Source organism: Miniopterus schreibersii (genome assembly GCF_964146895.1).
Source record: "Miniopterus schreibersii genome assembly, chromosome: 5".
Taxonomy (NCBI): domain Eukaryota; kingdom Metazoa; phylum Chordata; class Mammalia; order Chiroptera; family Miniopteridae; genus Miniopterus; species Miniopterus schreibersii.
This window is the reverse complement of record NC_138106.1, coordinates 61495621-61517360: the sequence shown is the minus strand read 5'-3', so window position 1 is coordinate 61517360 and position 21740 is coordinate 61495621. Positions and strand designations below refer to the sequence as shown.

The 21740-nt window shown below is 35.4% G+C and overlaps 1 pseudogene across 1 annotated transcript; it reads left to right on the top strand.

Moving 5' to 3' along the window:
* Window positions 1–15254: 15254 nt before the first annotated feature.
* LOC308557808 (deoxyguanosine kinase, mitochondrial pseudogene) lies at window positions 15255–16260 on the top strand (annotated as a pseudogene). Its single transcript has one exon. The product of its transcript is annotated as a deoxyguanosine kinase, mitochondrial pseudogene (transcript).
* The last annotated feature ends 5480 nt before the right edge of the window (window positions 16261–21740 follow it).

The window sequence follows — 21740 nt, the reverse complement described above, 5'->3', positions numbered from 1 at the left end:
TCTGAACAGGTGTGAAGACTTTCATCTAACCATATCAGATTAAAGAATATCAACTGAATATTGTGCAAACTTTGAGACCCCTGTTGCCTATATAAAAAAAGTGGTCAGAATATTTATCTACATGGCTGGAGAAAACAAGATGTATACTTCCCCTAGGTCCCTTGCCGTCTCCAATCTTGCATGAACAACACCAACCCTTTGAGATGGTCATATTTAACATTCACAAATTATCGTCCTAATAGCATCAGTTTGCCTGAGATACAAACTTCTCTCCCAGATTGGCAAATTATCTTCACCACAACAATATTTTAAAATTAAGTGTAAAAGTAAATTAACTTCAGAGAACTAACTCAGTAGTTGAGAGACTTGAAATTGAAAATCCTACTAGGTACCTATGAGATTTTAATTTGAAATAAAATATATACTTATTGGATTTGTGATTGTCAGTTGAAGACTATAAAATATTTGATGAAGTTTGTAAATGGCGCTGGGATGTTTAAAAGATGTGGATTGACAATACATATTCTTTTAATTTGTGAGATTTACATGAGCTATTTGAGAGACTGGAAGTATTTTCATGTTAGTGTTGTAAATTATCTGTCCAGCACTTCAAGTCACTATTACAAAATTGGATATGTAAAAGTTTAAATGCATATTAAAAGTTTTGATGGATGTTTGATGAACTAAGAAAATAAGTGAGACTAATTCTTTTAAAAGGAAGTTTAGTTTGTTCAACGAAAGTTAATTGAATATTAATATAAAATGCAAAGATAATAGTTCCTTCTTTACTATACTTAAATATAGAATTATAAAATTCAATTAAGTATTTTCCAGCTTCAGTGAGTTATAATTGACAAATAAATTTGTAAGATATTTCAAGTGTACAACATAAATTGATATACATATATATGGTCAAAGAAAACTCCCCATGTAGTTAGCACATCCATCACCTCACATATTTACTTTTTTGTGTGTTAGAATATTTAAGTTTTACTCTCTTAGCAAGTTTCAATTGCACAGTGCAGTATTATCAACTATAATCTTTATATTCTATGTTAGATTCTTAGGCTTTATTCATCGTATAACTGGAAGTTTATACCCTTTTACTAAACTCTCCCTATTTCCCCCACCAACTACTCTACTGTTCTGTTTCTGTAAGTTCAACTTTTTTTTGAGATTCCACATATAAGTGGTACCATGTGGTATTTTCCTTGCTGTATTTGACATATTTTGCTTAACATAATGCTGTCCAGTTTTATCCATGTTGTTGCAAATAACAGGGTTTCCTTTTTATTAAAGCTGAATAATACATACATATACCACATTTGCTTGGTCTATTGATCAGTGAACGCTTGGGCTGTTTCCATATTTTGGCCATTGTGAATAATGCTGCTGTGAACATGGGAACACATATATCTCCTTGAGATAATGATTAGTTTCCTTGGATATGTAAAAAGAAACACAGCTGCTGGATCGCATGGTGGTTCTATTATAAATTTTTTGAAGAGTCTCTGTGCTTGTTCCACAGTGGATGCACCAATTATATTCCTACCAACAGTGCACAAGGGTTTGTCTCCTTTTCTCCACATCTTCACCAACATTTCTTATCACTTGTATTTTTTTTTTTTTACAATACCTATCCTAACTAGTGTGAGGTGATATCTCATTGTGTTGTTGTTTTATTTATTTTTTTTCAATTACAGTTTACATTTAATATTATTTTGTACTACTCTCAAGTGTGCAGTATGGAGGCCAATCACATCCTTTACAAAGTGTCCCCCCTGATATTTTAGTATCCACCTGGCACCATACATAGTTATTACAATATTACTGACCATATTCCCTATGCTGTACTTTACATCTCCGTGACTATTTTGTAACTACCTATCGGTACTTCTCAGTCCCTTCACCCTTTTCACCCAGTACCTTAACCTTCTCCCCTCTGGCAACTATTAGTCTGTTCCCTGTATCTATGAATGAGTCTGTTTCTGTTTTGTTTATATTGTTCCTTAGATTCCACAGGTAATTGAAGTCATATGCTACTTGTCTTTTCCTGACTGATTTATTTCACTTAGCATAATACCCTATAGGTCCATCCATGCTGTTGCAAATGGTAAGATTTCATTATTTTTTGTGGTGGAGTAGTATCCCATTGTATATATGCACCATGTTTTTTTACCCGCTCATCTACTGATGGGCACTCGGCTTGTTTCCATAACCCCGCTAATGTAAATAATGCTGCAATAAACATGGGGGTGCATATGTTCTTTTGAATTAGTGTTTTGGATTTCTTTGGATATGTACATAGAAGTGGAATCACTGGGTCATCGGCAGTTCCACTTTTATTTTATTTTTTTAAAAAACCCTCCATACTGTTTTCCATAGTGACTATGAATCTGCATTCCCACCAACAGTGCGTGAGGGCTCCCTTTCCTCCACACCCTCGCCAACACTTGTTTGTTGATTTATTGAAGGCAGCCATTCTGGCAGGTGTGAGGTGAGAGTTCATTGTGGTTTTGACTTGCATTTCCCTGGTGATCAGTGATGTTCAGCACCTTTTCATGTACCTGCTACTCATTTATATGTCTTCTTTGGAAAAGTACCTATTCAAGTCCTTTGCCATTTTTTAATTTGGTCATTTGTTTGCTTATTGAGTTGTATCAGTTTCTTGTATATTTTGGATATTAATCCCTTATTGAATGTATGGCTTGTAAATATTATCTCCCATCCCACAGGATGCCTTTTCATTTGGTGGTTGGTTTTGTTGTCCATAAGCCCTTTAGTTTGATTTAGTCCTACTTGTTTATTTATTTATTTATTTAGTTGCCTTTGTTTTTGTTGTCAAATCCAAAAACTCATTGCCAAGACTAGTGTCAAGAAGCTTATCTCCTATGTTTTCTTCTAGGAGTTTTATAATTTCAGGCCTATACTCAAGTGTTTAACTCACTTTGAATTGATTTTTATGCCTGGTTAAGATAAAATCTGTAATTTCAACCTGAGTTTAACAAGCTAGATTCTAAATTTTTAAGTTTAATAAATTAATGTTAATCATGACCTGGGTAACTATTGATACTCCTCCTTGTACATAAAGCCATTTTTAGACCTGTGGAAGTTCACACAACAAAAACGCTTTATAATTCTGCTTTAGAATTACTGTCCCACCAAAAATAATTAAAACACCCGACAATTAAAAAATTCAGACAAAACATATCAAATGATCATGTTTAGACATTGAAAAAGAAGCACCACTGGGCTAAATTCCTGAAACAGAGGAAACAACTGAGTCCTACAATACCACAGTGTATTGCTTGTAGGCATTTTTCAGCAAAATGCCTAGTGGTCTCACTAAGTTCAAAAACAGAAATTAGAGGCCGTGAAGATCAAAGCATCTAAAATTTGTGGAACAGAATATGGGCAGAGGGAAGGAGGAGGAACTGCATATAGAAAGAGCAATGAAGAATTTAAGAAGAATAACTTTTCTTTCAGGGGAGATACCACATCATAAGGATGGTTTTCCTAAGGTGAGGCTCACCCATTACATTCTGGGTGTGCTTACCCCTGAGAATTTCTCCAAAAGAAAGAAAAAAAAAAGAATAACCTTGAGGCACTGGTTGAATACTATACGTGCACGTATTAAAGGAGACTCCCATAGTCCAAGAAAAGAGCCACTGGCAAGCAATAGGCTGATCAGTAGCCAAAGCTACGCAAACTGGAAGTGGTTTGTTTTCTTACTGATCATACCCGAAAAGCCTTGTAGTATATAAAAGAAAACATTGGGTAGAATCTCCAGACATGTCACAACTTAGCAGTTGGGGTTAGTTAGTCCCAGAGAGAAGTCTATTCTGGACTGTCCAAACAAAGCTTAATGTGGCTTGAGTGGATCAAACTATCACAAATTACTTATCTAGGCATGAGAACAAAATCCAGCACTCTTTAAACTAATTCAATAAAATCCAGAAACAAATGACACAAAATTCATAATCATTGAGCAGCTAATAAAACATTATCAGGAGTCTAAGGAAGCAGAAATATGTGAACCAGGCCAGGAGAAAAGTCAAGCAATAGAAACAGAACCTGAAATAAGAGATGATGGAATTTATAGACTTGGGCATTGAAACAGCTCTTATAAATATTGTAAACGAAACCTAGGATGTAAATGAAAATATAAACATACAAAGAAGAGAAACAGAAGCTATTTCCCTTGGAAAAAGGGGAAATTCAAGTGGAACTTTACAGATGAGAGATGTAATATACATGCAGCATGGGATTAAAACAGATTAGACACTGAAAAAGAAAACAGAACTAAAGATAAGCTAATAGAAACCATCCAAAATAAAACACAAGGATAAATAAGGCTGACAAGAAAATATAACTATAGAAAATGTCAAATGGTTTACACATGTAATTGAAGGCCCCAAAGAAGCAAGGGAGGGCAAAAATATATTTAAAAAATAATGCCCAAATTATTCCAAAATTGATGAAAATCATTAAGGGTACAGATCCGAGAAGTCTAACAACCTCAAAAGTAAAAAAATCAATAAATCAAAAAAACAGACCAGTATCTGTCCTAACAAAGGGTTAAAAAACAACAACAAAGAAACTCTTAAAAACAAGGTGCAGAAAAGAGACATTATATATGGAAGAACAAAATCAGAATCACAGAAGCAGCCTTGTTGTCAGAGGCAGTGCAAACTAGAAGACAATCAGCAACATCTATAAAATACTGAAAGAAAGAAAGTAAAGATATATCAATCTAGAATTCTATTTCCACCAAAATATCTTACGAAGCTGAAAACAATGTGAAGATTTTTTTTTCCTCCTATGAAGAAGAGCAGAGATAAAAAAGAAAGAAAATGTAAAGGGAGTTTTTGAGACAGAAAGAAAAATGATACCACTGAGAAATTTGAATCTACACAAGAAATAAATACTGTCAGGGGTGGAAAAAATATGTGAGTAAATAGAAAAGAAATTTTCCTCATTTTAAATCTATTTAAATAATAATGGACATTTGAAATAAAAATAATGTGTTGAGGAATTTAATTATATGACAACAATGGCACAAGAGATGGGAATGCACAAATCATAGTATTTTTAGGCCGTTATGTTACATTTGAAGCAGTACAGTGTTATTTGAAGGTATACAATAAGTTAAAGGTATATGTTTTAAGTTCCAGATAAATCATTAAAAACATTAATAAAGCAAAGAATTATAGTTAAGAAGCCAATAGTGGACATAAGCAAAATCATAACAATTCAATTAATCCAAAAGAAGTAGAAAAAGTAATAAAGAACAGATAGAACAAATAAAAAAAATAGCAAGATAGCTGTAATTAGAGATATCACATTGAATAAAAAATGCAAGGGCCTGCCCTGGCTGGTGTTGCTCAGTGGTTGGAGTGTCAGGCAGTGCACCTAAGGGTGGCAGGTTTGATTCCCGGTCAGGGGCATGTACCTGGGTTGCAGGTTTGATCCCAGTTCAGGTCTGTGTGCATGTGGGAGGCGACCAATCCATGTGTTTTTCTCACATCAATGTTTCTCTCTCCCTCCCTCCCTCCGTCCCTTCCTTCCTTTCCTTCCCCTTCTCTAAAAATCGATGGAGCCCTGCTGGGCGTGGCTCAGTGGTTGAGCATCAACCTAGGATCCAGGATATTGCAGTTTGATTCCCGGTCAGGGCACATGCCCGGGTTGCAGGCTCGATCCCCAGTCGGGGGCGTGCAGGATGCAGCTGATCAATGACTCTCATCATTGATGTTTCTCTCTCTCTCTCTCCCCCTCTCTTCCTCTCTCTGAAATCAATAAATATACATTCAAAAAATCAATGGAAAAAATACCTTTGAGTGAGGATTAATTAAAAAAAAACAAAAAACAAGGACCCTATATATATGTTTCCCTCAAGAAATCCACTCTGTCTCAGTTTTTCTGGCCCAAATCATGTGATGTATAAAAATACTCCGAGTATTGATATATAGGTTCTATGGCTCAATTTGTTCTCAAGAGATGTTCTATGGAATAGCTTTTGGGCTCCATCATGTTCAAATGATTTGTTTGAAGACATAAAAAACAATCCAAAAAAAAAAATGTGTGTCACCACCATGTCAAGCTGCTTAGCTAATGCCACATAACCACATATGATAGAGTCAAGATTAAAAATAACACATAGAAACACTGGGCACCAACCAAAGTGAAATATTGTAAGAATAAAAATGAAATTCTGAAATAGGTGCAGGGCAGCTGAAAACTGGCTTTCAGTAGAATATCATTAAACATTTAGAGATCTTCATTAAAAATTAGTATATGCCACACATGTATCACGGTGCCCAGAATCAATTCTTGGAACGGAAAAAGAATGGGAATGGAAATGGTGACATCTCAGTATCTGTAGTTAATAGTGTTACGCCAATGTTCATTGCTTAGTTTTAAAAAATGCACCATGGTTATAGAAAACGTCAATCCTTAGAAAAAGTGCACCGTCCGGTATGTAAGAACTCCCTGTGCTATACAGGGGTGGGCAAAGGTAGGTTTACAGTTGTCCATGTGGAAATACAGTAAAAAATACAAGAATAAACTCTGTTTTGTGCTCACAAATGAACTCACAACTGTAAACTTACTTTTGCCAACCCCTGTATTTACAACTCTACTGTAAATCTAAAATTATTTCAAAATGAGAAGTTAAAAAAGTTAAAATGTGTCAATAAAGTCCAGTGGCATGTAAAACATCAGGGGAATAGTTATTTCATGATAGAGAAGTAACTTCTCCTTGGTAAAGGAGCAAGTGAGTGGAGGGATTGGTAACGTTCTATTTCCACAATAACCATTATAGTTCACATATTATTCTCAAGATTTTACAGATGAAGTCAAGTTAATTTCTCAGAGCAGTCAATTGCAAATCTGGGATATAAAACTAAGTTTATATAACTAGAAAGACCAGGAGTTTCCCACAATAACGTAGCAGCCTCTAATGTTACGATTTGTCTTCTGCACTCTCCTTAAGTTTTATTTTCACTTATGTTCATTTTAAGACTGGTGTTTAAAAGTTGAGTGCATTAAGAGAATAATCAGAATAATAAAGGAGTAAAGAAACAGTGAGCTTTATCCCAAAATAAAAAGAACAGAGCCCAGCCCTGGGTGGTGGTTCAGTTGGTTGGAGTGTCAGCCTGTACAGGAAAACGGTTGCAGTTCAATCCCTGGTCCAGGCACGTACAGAAAGCAACTGAACTCCGTTCTCTCTCTCTCTCTCTCTCTCTCTCTCTCTCTCTCTCTCTCTCTCTCCCTCTCCATTCCTCTCTTTCTAAAACAAATTTTAAAAATAAGAGAAAAAAAAGGTATATGAACATATGATAATTAGTATGAATAAGCCAGGTTTTCATTTCTTCAGAAGGGATCCATCCATACAGTGGGAGGGGTGCACATTTTATCTTAAGAGAAAATATGTTTTAGCATTATGCTGCTTAAAAATAAAATGAGTTGCTTTTTGAAATCTTGCTAATGCAGTGGTATTAACGTATAGGCAGGGTGTGTTGTTCCCCAGGGGAGGTCTCTCATTCTAAGGAGAAATAATTCATGCAAAGACATGATGGTGTGAAATGCACCACATATTTAGGAAATAGAATATACTAATGGATAGCAGGATTACATATTCTGGTACCAGTGGAAACTGTTCAGAGATTTTGCTGTCACAATAAAAGACTGAGAAATTATATTGCCATTCTAACTAAATGCTGTTATTATGACTTGGAGTGCTGTTATAGATCCACTAAGCAGTCGCTTGAAATAATTCTAGGCAGTGACAAAATTTGGTGATAGTTTTGTAAAGTCCAAATTAAGGACAAGTTTCAGCTAGTTTCATTGCAAAAAAACAGGAAAGATAAAAGCAATACAATTAAAATTAACTAAGCACTTACTATATGCCAACTGTTATGCTTGATATACTTTATATATAATTTATGAAGTCTGCTTCAAAAAAGAGTAAAAATCAAGTCCTAAATCTGGGAGATATGCATAAATTTACTGAAAAAATACACCTTACAATTCTATTTTATTTCTGACACAAAGTCATACTATGCTTCATTGGTTTAGCAAATATGGGTACAAAATACAAATATTTCCCTAGAAATAGCATTGGAAATCCTACGAGGAAGCAAATCTGCTTAGTTCTTTTAACACAGAAATTTTGTAGTAACTCATTCCTTTAACTTAAGGCTCTGATCTCTCATACCATAAAAGGATGCAACCCTCTACATCTTTATCAGTAACTGACCTTTTAGTATAAATGAAGGCTCTGAAAGCAAGTTTTAATAAAGGTGACCAGGTGGTTGGATTGAAGGAACAGAATGAGAACCCGCAGGTAGGAAGTTTGGACATGGGACAGGAGACCTGAGGGAGACATATGCAAACTGCCTTAAATATTTGCCTTGAATACCCCTACTCATAATTTTTCAATTACTGTATGACATACTATAAAATTAGAATATTTCACTTTGAGTTAATATCATTGTTAAGGAAAACATGAGTACTATAACCCTTAATTTTCTCTAGAATGAACTGGATAAGTGATTATAGGATAGGTGCATAACACACACTATTTCTATAAAAAGAAAACCTAGTAACTAGACATTGTATTCTTTTTAGTGGACCACTTTTTAAATAAGGTAAATTCTTGACTAGTTTTTTCATGACTAAACAGAAAAAGGTCATGGTTTCCTTCTAAAATAAATACACACACTCAAGTAATGTCAATAGTTGATTGAGACTCATAGAGATCTAGTTGTGGTCTTTATTACACCTGTGATGGTTAATTTTATGTCTCAGCTTGGCCAGGCTATGGTGCTTCAGATGTTTGGTCAAACATCAGTCTAATGTTCCTGTGAAGGTAGTTTTTTAAAATGTGATAAAGTTTTAAATCAGTACACTTTGAGTAAAGCTGATCACCTTCCATGATGAGGATGGGCCTCGTTCATTCAGTTGAAGGCATTTACAGCTCTGGTGGGGGAGTTGTGACGGGGGGGGGGGGGGGTGGGGGGGGTGGGGGGATGGAGTGGGGGAGGGGAGGAGGGCTTGAGCGAAAAAGGAAAAAAGAGAGAAAACTCAGACATGGACAACAGTGTGGTGATTGTTGGGAGGAGCGGGGTGGTGGTGGAAGAGAGCATAGAGGGGTTAAATGGTGATGGAAAAAATAAAATAAAATAATAAAATAAAAATAAAAACTGAGTTCCCTGCAGGAAGGAGTTCTGCCTGCAGACTGCCTTTGAACTTAATACTGCAACATCAGCTCCTCCCTGAATCTCCACCCTGATCCCTGCCTTCAGATTTCAGACTTGCCAGTCCCCACAATTTCACAAGCCAATTTCTTTAAATCTCTGTCTTAATAGGTGATATAAATAAATAGACAGACAGAGCTCAATCTAGAGAAACCTGACTGAAACAATACCTTTACTAGGGAATGCATCCTTGGTTTGGCTGTGCCCCTTGTTTTGGCCAGCTGCACGAATATTATCATTGTACAAACATCAGGGGTAGAATGAGCCTGAAGTATGTGCTGAGTGATCACAGGATACAATCTCTGGACAAGAGAATCCTTTTTATTAAGTGACAACCACAGACTTCTTTTTAGTAGGGGTCCTTATGCAAATGCTTAATTTTTGTTATGTATGATATAATTCCCAGTGATTTTTGTTCTGATTCTTAATTTTTATTCCAACACACTACAACCTAAAAAAGCCATGCTTTAGGTTTATTCCTAGTACTAATCTCCATGGAAGAACTGAAACAATTTGTAACATTGAAATTTATAGCTTTTATTCAACAGACAAAAAGAACTGCTTCCAGCATTTTTGATCCTTAAAGTACAAAAACCAACACACCCTATTCTTTTTTTGATAAAATACACAAACACACACAGTTTTATGGTGATAACACCTCTCAGCATGAGTCTTATGCAAATAGAAAACTTTTAAAGTATGCATTATTTTAAATGTACTAATCTATATAAAAATCAAACACATAATAAAAATGTATATGTCTACATAAAGGCTTAAAAGCACACATAAAGTTCACCTTGCCATCAAAACCATTTTTTCAGTATTATTCCCTGGAGATGTTTCCATTAGAAAATTTTATTATATCATTCAAAGAAAATGTATGTATATATACCAGCATATGAAAACATACTACTCTACATACTATTTTGCATCTTGACTTTTAATTTAATAAAAAAGCACATGGGAAATCACAAAATCCTCACAACAGTATAAAGTAATTATGTACTTTTAGCTACCTCACTTGGCAAATGAAGAACCTAAAATGTTTGGGACTGAGATATAAAGTAACTTGCCCAAGGTCACAGCTAGTACGTGGCAGACAAGGGTTTGAGAACTAGGCATCTTGACCTGAAAGTCTGTGCTCTTAGCTCTTCATCATAATGTCTTAGGGATCTTTCTTCATCCAAAAAAAAAAATATATATATATAACTTTAAACATAGTTTTTAAAGGCCATAGGATTTCAAGATATTTTAAAAATAAATAATCCTTTTCACAAGTTACTGAGTGAGTATTTAGCACTGCTTTCAACTTTCTTACCGTAGAGCACTAAGAATGAGATACCAGCCAAGAAGCTTGCCTTTCTAACTTAGTTAAAATTGTTTAGTTAACTCTAACTTCGAACTTAGTTCAACTGTTGAGGTAAGCTCTCTCCATACACTTTGTGAATATAACTAAGCTGAACAAATTTGTAACGTAGCAGCAGGATCTTCCCAGGCCTCTCAAGGTGTACAGTTAGGATGGTGGGTCAGAATGCCCCTGCTGTTGGTTGGTGGTTTGTTGTTATTGTAGTTATCACAATCATCTCTTACAGCCCATATAAAAAGTCTATTTCAAATTAATACAGTTAGTGGACTGCTCTCTCCCTCAAATGAGGTCTTCAGACCAAAATCCTAGCAGCATAGTAAGAAAATGTAGATAAAGCTATCTTAAACATCAAGGCTTTTCTCTACTGAAGGCTTTAAGGAGACCACAGATGCCTAGGGATGGCTATTTTAAAATATTTTGTCAAATATTTTAAAAAATAGGTCCCAAGCCCAGCCAGACGTGGCTCAGCAGTTGAGTGTCAACCTAGGATCCAGGTGATCGGGGTTCGATTCCCGGTCAGGGCACATGCCCGGGTTGTGGGCTCAATCCCCAGTCCGGGGCGAGCAGGAGGCAGCTGATCAATGACTCTCTCATCACTGATGTTTCTATCTCTCTCTCTCCCTCTCCTTTCCTCTCTCTGAAATCAATAAAGACATATTTAAATAAATAAATAAATTAATTAAGTCCCAAAGTTACTCTCTCATCTCCAATGATACCTACCTTACCAATTATCTTTGTTCAGTTAATAAAATGGAGTTTATGTTCCTTTTCCTCTGGAAAAATGATAAGGAACCAAAAGGTACCTTAAGACTTATTTATGGTGAAAAAAATAAAACTTTAAGCAAAATAGCATCAGTATAATAATGCATATTGCTAAGACTGACAAAGTTCTCACAAAGCCAAATGGTTCACTAGCCTGTCCTTCCCCTAGATGAAAGAATCAGTAGGCATTTCACAGAGAAGCAGAGGAAACAAAGCATTTTGTCAATTGTGAATGTCCATGTTTTATTTAATTACTACCAGATTTAATAAGGGAATGCAAGTTATTCTTCATATTGAAATTTTAAAATTTTGTGCCTTATATTAAAACCTTTGAAATGTTAAAAGTTTTACCCTTTCCCTGCATTCTCTAACATTTACTTCCCTGAACATATATTACTTTTCTAATGAGAAAACTCAGCACCTCACAAATATTTTAAAGTGTTGGGTTTTTTAAAGTGTTTTGTCCCATAGTTAATAAATAGTTCTTAGAATGTCTATTTTTGCCAAGTAAACTGCTATAGAATCTCTTATAAGTGCGAGGATATTTTGATTTTGATATTAAATTTAGTACATATACTTCATAAGTATAGTTCAAAGCTGGAGAAAAAAATGACAATTTTGTTTTTTATTTTTAAAATGTTTCCATAATAGAGGCTGTTTTTTCTCTCTACTTCTATTATAGCTTTGTATGACCTTGCCTGTCTATAGCAGATGAATATTATTTGGGAAAAAATAATGTTTAAGAATTTTTTTACAGGTTAAGAAAATTCTTTATCCAGTTCTTATGTGTGTTTTTGAACTTTCTGAGTGCTATACATTTTTGTGTGAATTTTAATATAATGGATAAAATACATATTAATGACACACTTTCCTTTTTGAAAGACTTTAATCTCTAAAAAGGAAATAAGACTTTCAAAGAAACGACATTTTACCAAAAATCTTGATCTTTTGTGACATTGTCATCTAACTCTCATAGTGGGTATAATTTACCAAATTGGTTCGAAGTCATTTCAAGAAAGTACAGGAGCCATGGTCTGCATTACTGATAGATTTATCCAAGTACTTGATAGTCCATTAAGAGAATAATTTGTCTGAAAGCATGCAGACCAATATCCACACAGTGCTCCAAACACACAACCAATTTGAGAAGCAACCAGACAGCTGTTACCTACTTAGGGTTTGCCTATGACCACATAAATAATGCCTTGGGTTCCCACTTCTAACAAGATTAGACTTGCTACTTAAAAAATTGCTATTTTCTCTTGAATAGATGAATGTCACACGTTCTGTAATTAGAAAGCAGCTAAAGAATATCCAATTTAGTGGGAAAGGGTGTGGTGGGCAAGAGGAAGAACTATAACACAAACAGGAATATTTGAAGTAATGTATCACCGTTGCCTGAAAGATTTTAGGTGCTATTGTTATGTATCTTAATTACAATACTCTAAAATCTCTATACCTTCTTTTTATTCCTACTCCCCTATCTTCCCATTTTTCTGGGGATTTCACATAGCGTCTGAAGCTTTCACTTTTATAACATCTCCTCATCACACTCCAGGCCTTGGAGTTTATAGGCAGTCCTAAAAGTATACTCAATCATATCTGTGATTTATTTTGCATAAAGTGCTAAAATATGTATTCAAGCTCAATGGTGACTAAATCCAGAAGAAACAATATAAAACCCCTCAAATTTCATTTTTAGCTTTTGAATTACAATCTTCAAAAGCGTTTATAATTATTTTTTATCTTAATGATCTAATTAGACTTCTTTGCAGATTAATAATCCCTAGCTCCATATCTTGTAGTCTTCCTATTACAGGTACTTATGGACTCACTTCCCACACTTCCTCTTCAAGTAATCACAAATGGCTTGGCTACTTACTGTCGGCAGAATCCTGGGCTGCTGCATTGCCCCATTCCATCAGGTAAGTTCATGTAAGCTATGTGAACAATGCCCGCTGAAATTCTGCAAGGCACAGTTGTTCTCATGAACGACAATGGGAATATGCTTCTGTAATTGATGCTCTTAAGTAGCCTGACTAGACCCATCACACCTTTTTTATTGTTACTCCTTTGCTTCCATTATATGTTCTGTGCCAGCAACCCCACTCGCAATCTCTAGGCTCCCTAAATGATGTTAAACCTTATTTATATTTTAATGCCTAATTTGAAGGCTCCCACATCTCTGAGCCCACCTGATAGCTGAAGTTGATATGCCCTCCTCTGTGCTCCCCTGGCCTTTCGTTCTTATGAGAGGTCAGCATTCCATCTATGGCCTCGTGTGTGTGCATGTGTGTGTGTGTGTGTGTGTGTGTTTTCCTTTCTTGCTTTAGAATGAGATATTTAAAGGCAGAAATCATGACCTGCTAATCTTTGAATAATTATGTCATAGTGCCTGCAATATTAGTGGACTAAAAATTGCTGAATTGATGTCCATAAACTGAGAACTCTTATAGAACTCAAGAAAGTACATCAAAAGACCTATTAGCCTTTAGGGTTACAAAGAAAATACCCCGAACCAGCTACCTAAAATTTTATTCTTAAATATCATTCTGACTTTAAAAAAAAGTTAAACTCTATTTCATATGTGTTATTGAAGTCACTCCTCTCACAAAACCAACTGCAGAATTACCAGACTCATAAACAGGTTCCCTGGAGCAATGCCTTCCTATTTCCCAGCGTGATTATTAATCCAGTGGGCCCAGCAATGCAAAACTAAATCCACAAAATTTACATGATTCTCTTTTTCCATAATCCTTCTAAAGCCTAGGCCTGTCCCTTGTAATGCAAACTAAAACCTGCACATAAGAAATTCAGAACAGTATCTTGAAGACCAAAAAAGCCATCTTCCATTAAATGCAGCCCCTATTTTAAGCAATTCTCTTTGATCAACTGTAATGCATGTAGCTGCCAATTTTCTATTGTACACCAGAATTAGACCATGGTAAGGGCAAATATATCAAGTAACTGATTATTTTGAAATAAATCATACAGCGAAGGCTTTGAGTGGTTCTAAGAAAAGATATGGCAATGCAAATAGCTAATTGATCTTTAATTATTAGACATCCAGAAAGATCTTAGCAGGCCAAGTGGGTACCCTTTAGACAGCCAGCTCCATAAAACAAATAAATGGAGAAATGTATACAATAAAGAGAAAGCCCATTCTGAGATAGTTTTAATGATATGTATTGAGAACTTATTACATGCCATAATTTAACAGATGTTTATTGAGCACCTATTATATGCCAGGCTCCCTATAGAACTGCAGATAAAAGTGAAGAAAACAAACAAAATCTCTTATTTCATGGGGCTTATAGTAGGAAGAGAAATTAACCTTGGAGAAATCGGTCAGGACTTGGTTTATGTCACGTGTAATTCTGTTCCTTCTAAGCCAAACACAGCCCCATGTTTTAACAGAACTTGGCATTATCTTGTCCTAAGGAGCTGTCACCCAGGAGTAGCTAAGGTGCCCATGTTTCCCGGGATGGCAGCACTGCATCTGGCTGTGCCGTTCCAACCACAGCCTTAGTTTATGCCTCATCCTGTGACAGCATGTGAAGGAAGTGCCAGGAGACCAACGATAGATTGTGTATACTCTGAAAGCCAATTTCAACATTTAGAAGCTGATCTGGCAACAGATCCTTCCCTAAGGACCCCTTCTAACATCTGAACATGCAGTTTTCTAGTTGCCTGCACCTTTTCACACTATAAACTCAAACTTTCCGTCAAACAACGGTGTTAAATAATCAGCATCCTTCCCCAGCCAACATGTACTTGCAAAGCAGAACACACCAATGAATCTCCCAACACTGAGTACCAGCCACTCTGTTTCCAAAGAAAACAGGGATTTAAGGTGGACCTTGTGTAGGATGGTTGCTGGCAGGCGATTTCTGAGGCTCCTGCAAGCACCCTCCGGTTTCATGGCTCAGACAGCACTCGAGGGCATGCCCCTCTCCAAGGGCCTGCACTCGGGGCACGGGCCCCGAAGGCTCTCCATCGAAGGCAACATTGCTGTGGGAAAGTCCACCTTTGTGAAGTTACTCACGAAAAGTTACCCAAAGTGGCATGTAGCTACAGAACCTGTGGCAACATGGCAGAATGTCCAGGCTGCTGGCATGCAATATGCCTGCAATACCCCAAATCTTGGAAACTTGCTGGATTTGATGTACCAGGAGCCATCACGATGGTCCTACACATTCCAGACGTTTTCTTTTATGATCCACCTGAAAATGCAGCTGGAGCCCCCCACCGAGAAAGTCTTCCAGGCCAAGAAAGCGGTACAGATCTTTGAGAGGTCTGTGTACAGTGACAGGTATATCTTTGCAAAGAATCTGTTTGAAAATGGCTCCCTCAGTGATTTGGAGTGGCATATCTATCAGGACTGGCATTCTTTTCTCCTGCAGGAGTTTTCTAGACGGCTTCTAATACACGGCTTCTTCTACCTTCAGGCTACTCCACAGGTTTGTTTGGAGAGACTACACCGGAGGGGCAGGGAAGAAGAGAGAGGAATTGAGCTGGCATATCTCGAGCAGCTTCATGATCAACACGAAGCCTGGCTTGTTCACAAGACCACCAAGCTCCACTTTGAGTCTCTATTGAACGTTCCAGTGCTGGTGTTGGATATTAATGATGATTTTTCTGAAGAAATAACCAAACAAAAAGAACTCATGAAAAAGATATACACCTTGTGAATAGTTTGTAACCAATACCAGGATGTCCTGGCTGTGATCTGGGCTCTCTGACTCTGAAGCTAGAAAACACCGAGTCAACCACCTTTCCATCCCTACACCTGTCTCCTTTTGCTCCTAGAGTGCCCTGACACTACACTGTGCGGTTTCTGTTACCTTAGACTTTGCCATGGTCTTCTTTTATATCTCAAAGTCTTCTAAAATAAAGTTTATTTAAGTTTTGCTTGAAAAAAAGAAAAGAAAACAGGGATTTAACTCTTAGAATTCATTAATTGTCTCTTATGTTAAACAAACACCAAAGAGGATGGAAGAAATGGGTTTCCTGGGGATTGGGTTTAAAGACACCTTCATTAAGAGACAAAAACTACTTGGGCTGTAATTTCTTTTAAGAAGAAAAAAGATCTAATAACTTTCTTAACAATATCCATAGTGAAATTGCTTCAGGATCTTTTTCTGCATATAAAACCAAACGGGGGGAGGAGAAAGGGAGAGCTAAAAGAAAGGGAGACTTAACTGTTTCTAAGGACAATGAAAGATTTGTTGATATAACATACAGTAAACAAAACTGATGACAAAGCACCAAAGACATGAATATGTTCCAGGAGTTTGGATGACCATTTAAACTTGCTCTGTCTTAGAATCCCTTGTTATCTACTTTTTGGAACATAGTTAGGACTAGAGATATCTTTTTTTTTTCTTCTTTTTTTAAATATATCTTTATTGATTTCAGAGAGAAGAAGGGACAGGGAGAGAAAGAGATAGAAACATCTATGATGAGAGAGTCATTGATCTGCTGCCTCCTGCAGGCCCCCGACTGGGGATCGAGCCCCCAACCCGGGCCTGTGCCCTGACTGGGAATTGAACCGCGATCTCCTGGATCCTAGGTCGATGCTCAACTGCTGAGCCATGCCCGCCGGGCAGGACTCGAGCTATCTTGATCTGCCTAGAAATTCTTCTCCTTCTTACTAGGTTTTAACCTCTTAGAGCAACACTGCCTGTTAGGAATATAATGCAAGCCATAAATGCATGTTAAATATTCTAGTAACTGTGACAAAAAGTAACTGAAAATTAATTTAAAATGTGTTATATATAACCCAATTTATCTAGAATATTGTCATTTGAAAAAGCATTCATTATAAAAATAACTGAACTTGTTTTTGATACTGTCTTTTGAAATCCTGGTGTCAACTTTATACTGACAGGACATCTAAATTGATACTAGAGACCAGTATGACAGCACAGTCTACGGGGTGAGACTATATTTGAGACAATTTCTGTTCTCAGCTTCTCTGTATCTGTGCCCCTGGTTGGTACTGTGTACTGGACAAGTTTGCATGCATATCAGGGTCTAAAAATAGTACGTGTATTATTATAATGAGATGTTTGTAAACTAATATGTAATTTGGAAGCACGTCATGTGGTAATTAATCGCATCATCGCACAGTGTATGAAAGTGATTCACATTCCAACAGCAAGCCCTTGACTCCCAACGTACTGGTTGAAGAAGCCTAATATTCATGAACACTGAGCTGTTGAATAAAAAAACGTTTCAAAACATCAATAGTTCTCAATTTTCTTTTCTCTTTATCTAATTTACAAACACTGTGGCAGCACTTGTAAAAGTTTCAGAACTTTATTCATCATTAAGAACTAAAAATGAAGTAAAATAACAAAGAAGTATTCAACATTTTCACAATTATATTTGTTTAGGGCAGATATATCAAGTTTTTGGACTCTGCTTCTAATATTCAGAATATATCTTTTCCAGAACTTTCCTCTGGAAAAACTTTTGCCTTCTTTTATATGCGCTCAGATCCCTTGGGCTTCATCATCCTGTGGTTGTAAATGATTAGTTATAAATGGATTTCCTGGCTCTTGCTCATACTTGCTCATGCTAGAGTTTGGTTTCCTGCAAATTCTTCTTTAAAAGTTTTTCATGAGTCACAAGGTGTGTCTCGATTGGTGCTTAAAAAGCAGCATGCAGTCTCTGTCACAAGTCCAGCTTCCCTCTTGGGGGTCTTGCTGTTCTGGACTCTGTTAAGGCAGCTTGCCCTTCAGGGAGCCTACCTATAGGCTATATCTAGCACTTTAATTTAGCAGCATATTTAGTATCCTCCAGCTGTCCACCAGGCAGAGAAGTCCTCCACTATGGCTTTCCTGGTAACTTATATTTGCCACAACTACTTCTTAACAACACAGAGAAAATTGTCCTCTCTCTAGTGCTATTCACCTTTTAACTGGGCCCTAAGGTGACTGAATATGTCTTGTGTCTCATATAGTTCCTGTCAAAATGGCCAACTTAATTTCTGTTCTCAGCTTCTCTATAGTGGGTCAGATCAGGTTCCTGGGGACAAAATAGTTGTCACAGACTCTCCTCCTTCCATTTCCCATCCTACTGTTACATCAGTGCCAACAAGGTGGCCAAACTCAGAGTAGGCATTTAATATTTTGAATGAAAATTTTTTTCCACTTTTCATGATTACATTTTCATATTCTTTATGTAAGAAAATATTTATTTAAACTTTCAGATTATTTTAGTGTATCTTAAAACATTATTTGCATAAGAGGTTGTGAAGATTTATGTTTTTAAATAGAAACAGCTTTATCATTGATTCTGTCTATAAAACTAATAGAAATTTATTGTAAGAAAATAAATCAAAATATACATAGTTCTATAAAATATTTTGAAATCCCTAACAGTGAAAATTTCTGCAGTGATTTGTTGAAAATTCTTTCAAAATTCCCTGTTCATTTTCTTTCTCACAAAGATCATATGATACATGATGTATAACATATCTTTTCATTTATATATATATATATATATATGAGATATCTACCTTGAAAATTTTATTAGATCTATAACATCCCATTGCATGTATGTACCATAAAAAACTAACCAACTCCTATTGGCAAATAATTTATTACTTCTAATTGTTTTAATTACAACCTCACTTTTATATAAAAGAGTTTGTTTTAATTGTATCCTCTTAACAATTCCTTCAGTGTAAAACTGTGTCAAAAGCTATCATATTGTGTTTATTTATTAATTTCTTTTAAATATATCATTTGACAAAATGTTAAAAATTATACATAGGTTTTATCATTCAAAATAAATTTAAAATGTGTTTATCCCCATCGATATCTTTAAAAATAAGATAGTCTTAAAAATAACAATAAATGAAAGAGTGTCTTCTCAATAAGCTAAAAATGAAGCTTAAAAAGCATTTAAGTAATATTATATATCATCCTCTTTTAAAAATTAATACTCATGTTTGCTCATCTTGATATAGACATATATGGATCTACCTAATTCTTTCCAGTGACTCCATACATCTAGTATAATGTATCTCCTAATAAATGACTTTGAAAATGTACTTAGTTTATATTCTATTAAATACAGTGTATAGATATTTATTGCTTCCAATCAATATAACTATAAGATATAGATTTAGCAAAACAATTGTAATCAAGAGATTATGTTTTTTTCAATTCTAATAGATATTGCAAAATATCTAAAAAATTTACACACTTGTCAAACACATATAAGAGTGTCTATTTCTCTACACCAGAAAACTGAGAAATTATTAAAATTTTTCATGTTTGCCAAATACATAGGTAGCAAATCATATCTCACTCTCCCTTTCTTTAACATTTCTGAATACAAGATTACTATGCTGTATTTTATATTTACCATTCCCTAGTTTTTAAATATAGTTTTCTTACCTATATGCCAATATTTATATTATTTAATTTTGAAAATTCTTGAAATTCAAATAAAGATATCCTAATAAATTAATTCTATGTTTTGCTTTATTTGCTCAATATTTTGTAGGTGAAATTCAAACATATGATACACATTATGGTAGTTCGTTAGTTTCCCTCTGTGGATCTGCCCCACTGTGGCTTATATTACATTTGTTTTCATTCGTCGCTTGGTTGTTTTACTTTTGGGTTGCTCCTAGATTTTATTTATTTTTTTGCTATTAAAAATAATGCTAATATCAACATTTTTCTGTTTCCTGGCAACGATGAGGAAATAAATCATTTTTAATTAATCATACATGAGAAAAACAGCTAAAACAAAATGTCTATTAGATTTAACTTAATCCCATTGATTAAGCTTAATACACTCAAAAATTTTTCTTCTTTATTTAGTAGCAACTCAGAAAAGTCACTACACATGTTGCTAAATGTGCCATTGGACATACAGGATCAAAGACAGAGAAAAACTAACCGTGTTGCCTTAAACTTTACCTGGGAAGTCCTTGTTTTTATCTAATGTGATTTGGAATCTGTAATAATAAAGTTACTTTTCTTTGCTAGAGCTTATGATCAAGCATTAAAAGTTACTTAAAAGATAAATGGCTTGTCAAAGTTCTTATTAGGTAAATCCCAGAGGGCATAATTTATTTACTTACGTAAGTGTTTGGCAGGAAAAAAAATCACAAAATTTATTCTCAAGTTCACTAAAACCATAGTATTAAACAGTAACATTTCTCACAACACTAGTAAATTCTTTCCCTACTACTGAGTACACTATAAAGGGGAAGTTTTATTCCATTGGCACCAGAAAGCTCAAAAATGAAATGACTCTATGTGCCTGAAGCATTTCTTGGGACATTACAATAGTACTTTGCCATCTGTGTGGCAAACCAATACTATCTAAGACACATCACAAATTTAAATCCCTGTGGGTCCTGCCCACAGCGTAACTGAGGAAGCACCCAGGTGTGAGACAAAGGAGGCAACCTAGGCTGTTACACACTGTAGAGTGTCCTATTTAAGGGGACTGTCACAGTGCAGCTTAAAAGATTATTATGATGCAGAAATGTTGGTCCAGCGCTGTCAGACCCGGCCAATCTTCAAGAGATGTTGGTAAACTAAATTTTTAAACAAAACATTCAATTTTGAAAACGTTCTGGTGAATACATGCAATACGTCCATAGAATGCATAATACTCATCCAGCCCATAAATGTATTACATTTCAAATATAAATTCTTTACATGAGAATAAAGGACTGAAGAAAAAAGACAATATAAGAGGAAAGAGAAGAAATACTTTCCAGTAGAGTAGTTGGCCCCAATGACTAAATATTTGTAGTAAAAACTGACAAGGAAAAGGGGAAATGGAATTTTTGGTAGAAAATCTAAGGTAGCAGATAAAGACAGAATTCTTAAAATTATATTTTGGTGAATGTCAGAGTCTAATAACTCTGGCATCTACTATTTACTTGCTGGGCCCCTTTTGAGGGGAGGCATACTAGCTCAATCCCGAGTCTCAGTTTCCTTATTTGCAAAATGAGAATAATTACTAAAACTTCATGGGATTTATGAGATTATTAAAATGAAATGATATTTGTACCTAAAGGTAACAACACATATAAGCAACAGGAGATAGACTTCATGCTTGCCAGTTTAACTTTTTCTTTTCTTATTTCATATTACTTGGAGCATAGGTGGCATTGTGGAATGTGGTTTATAAGATGTACGAATCGACAATTTAGGTTGTAGTCAAAAAGGAAAAGGAGTTTAGAAGAATTAGCAAGATCATATTTATATCTAATTATTATTTTCTCTTGAGCAGCTACTCAAATAAAGAAAGCAGAAAGAGACATTTAAATGAAAAGATTGATGGTAACTATCTTGGCAATAGCGGTGAGAACAGAA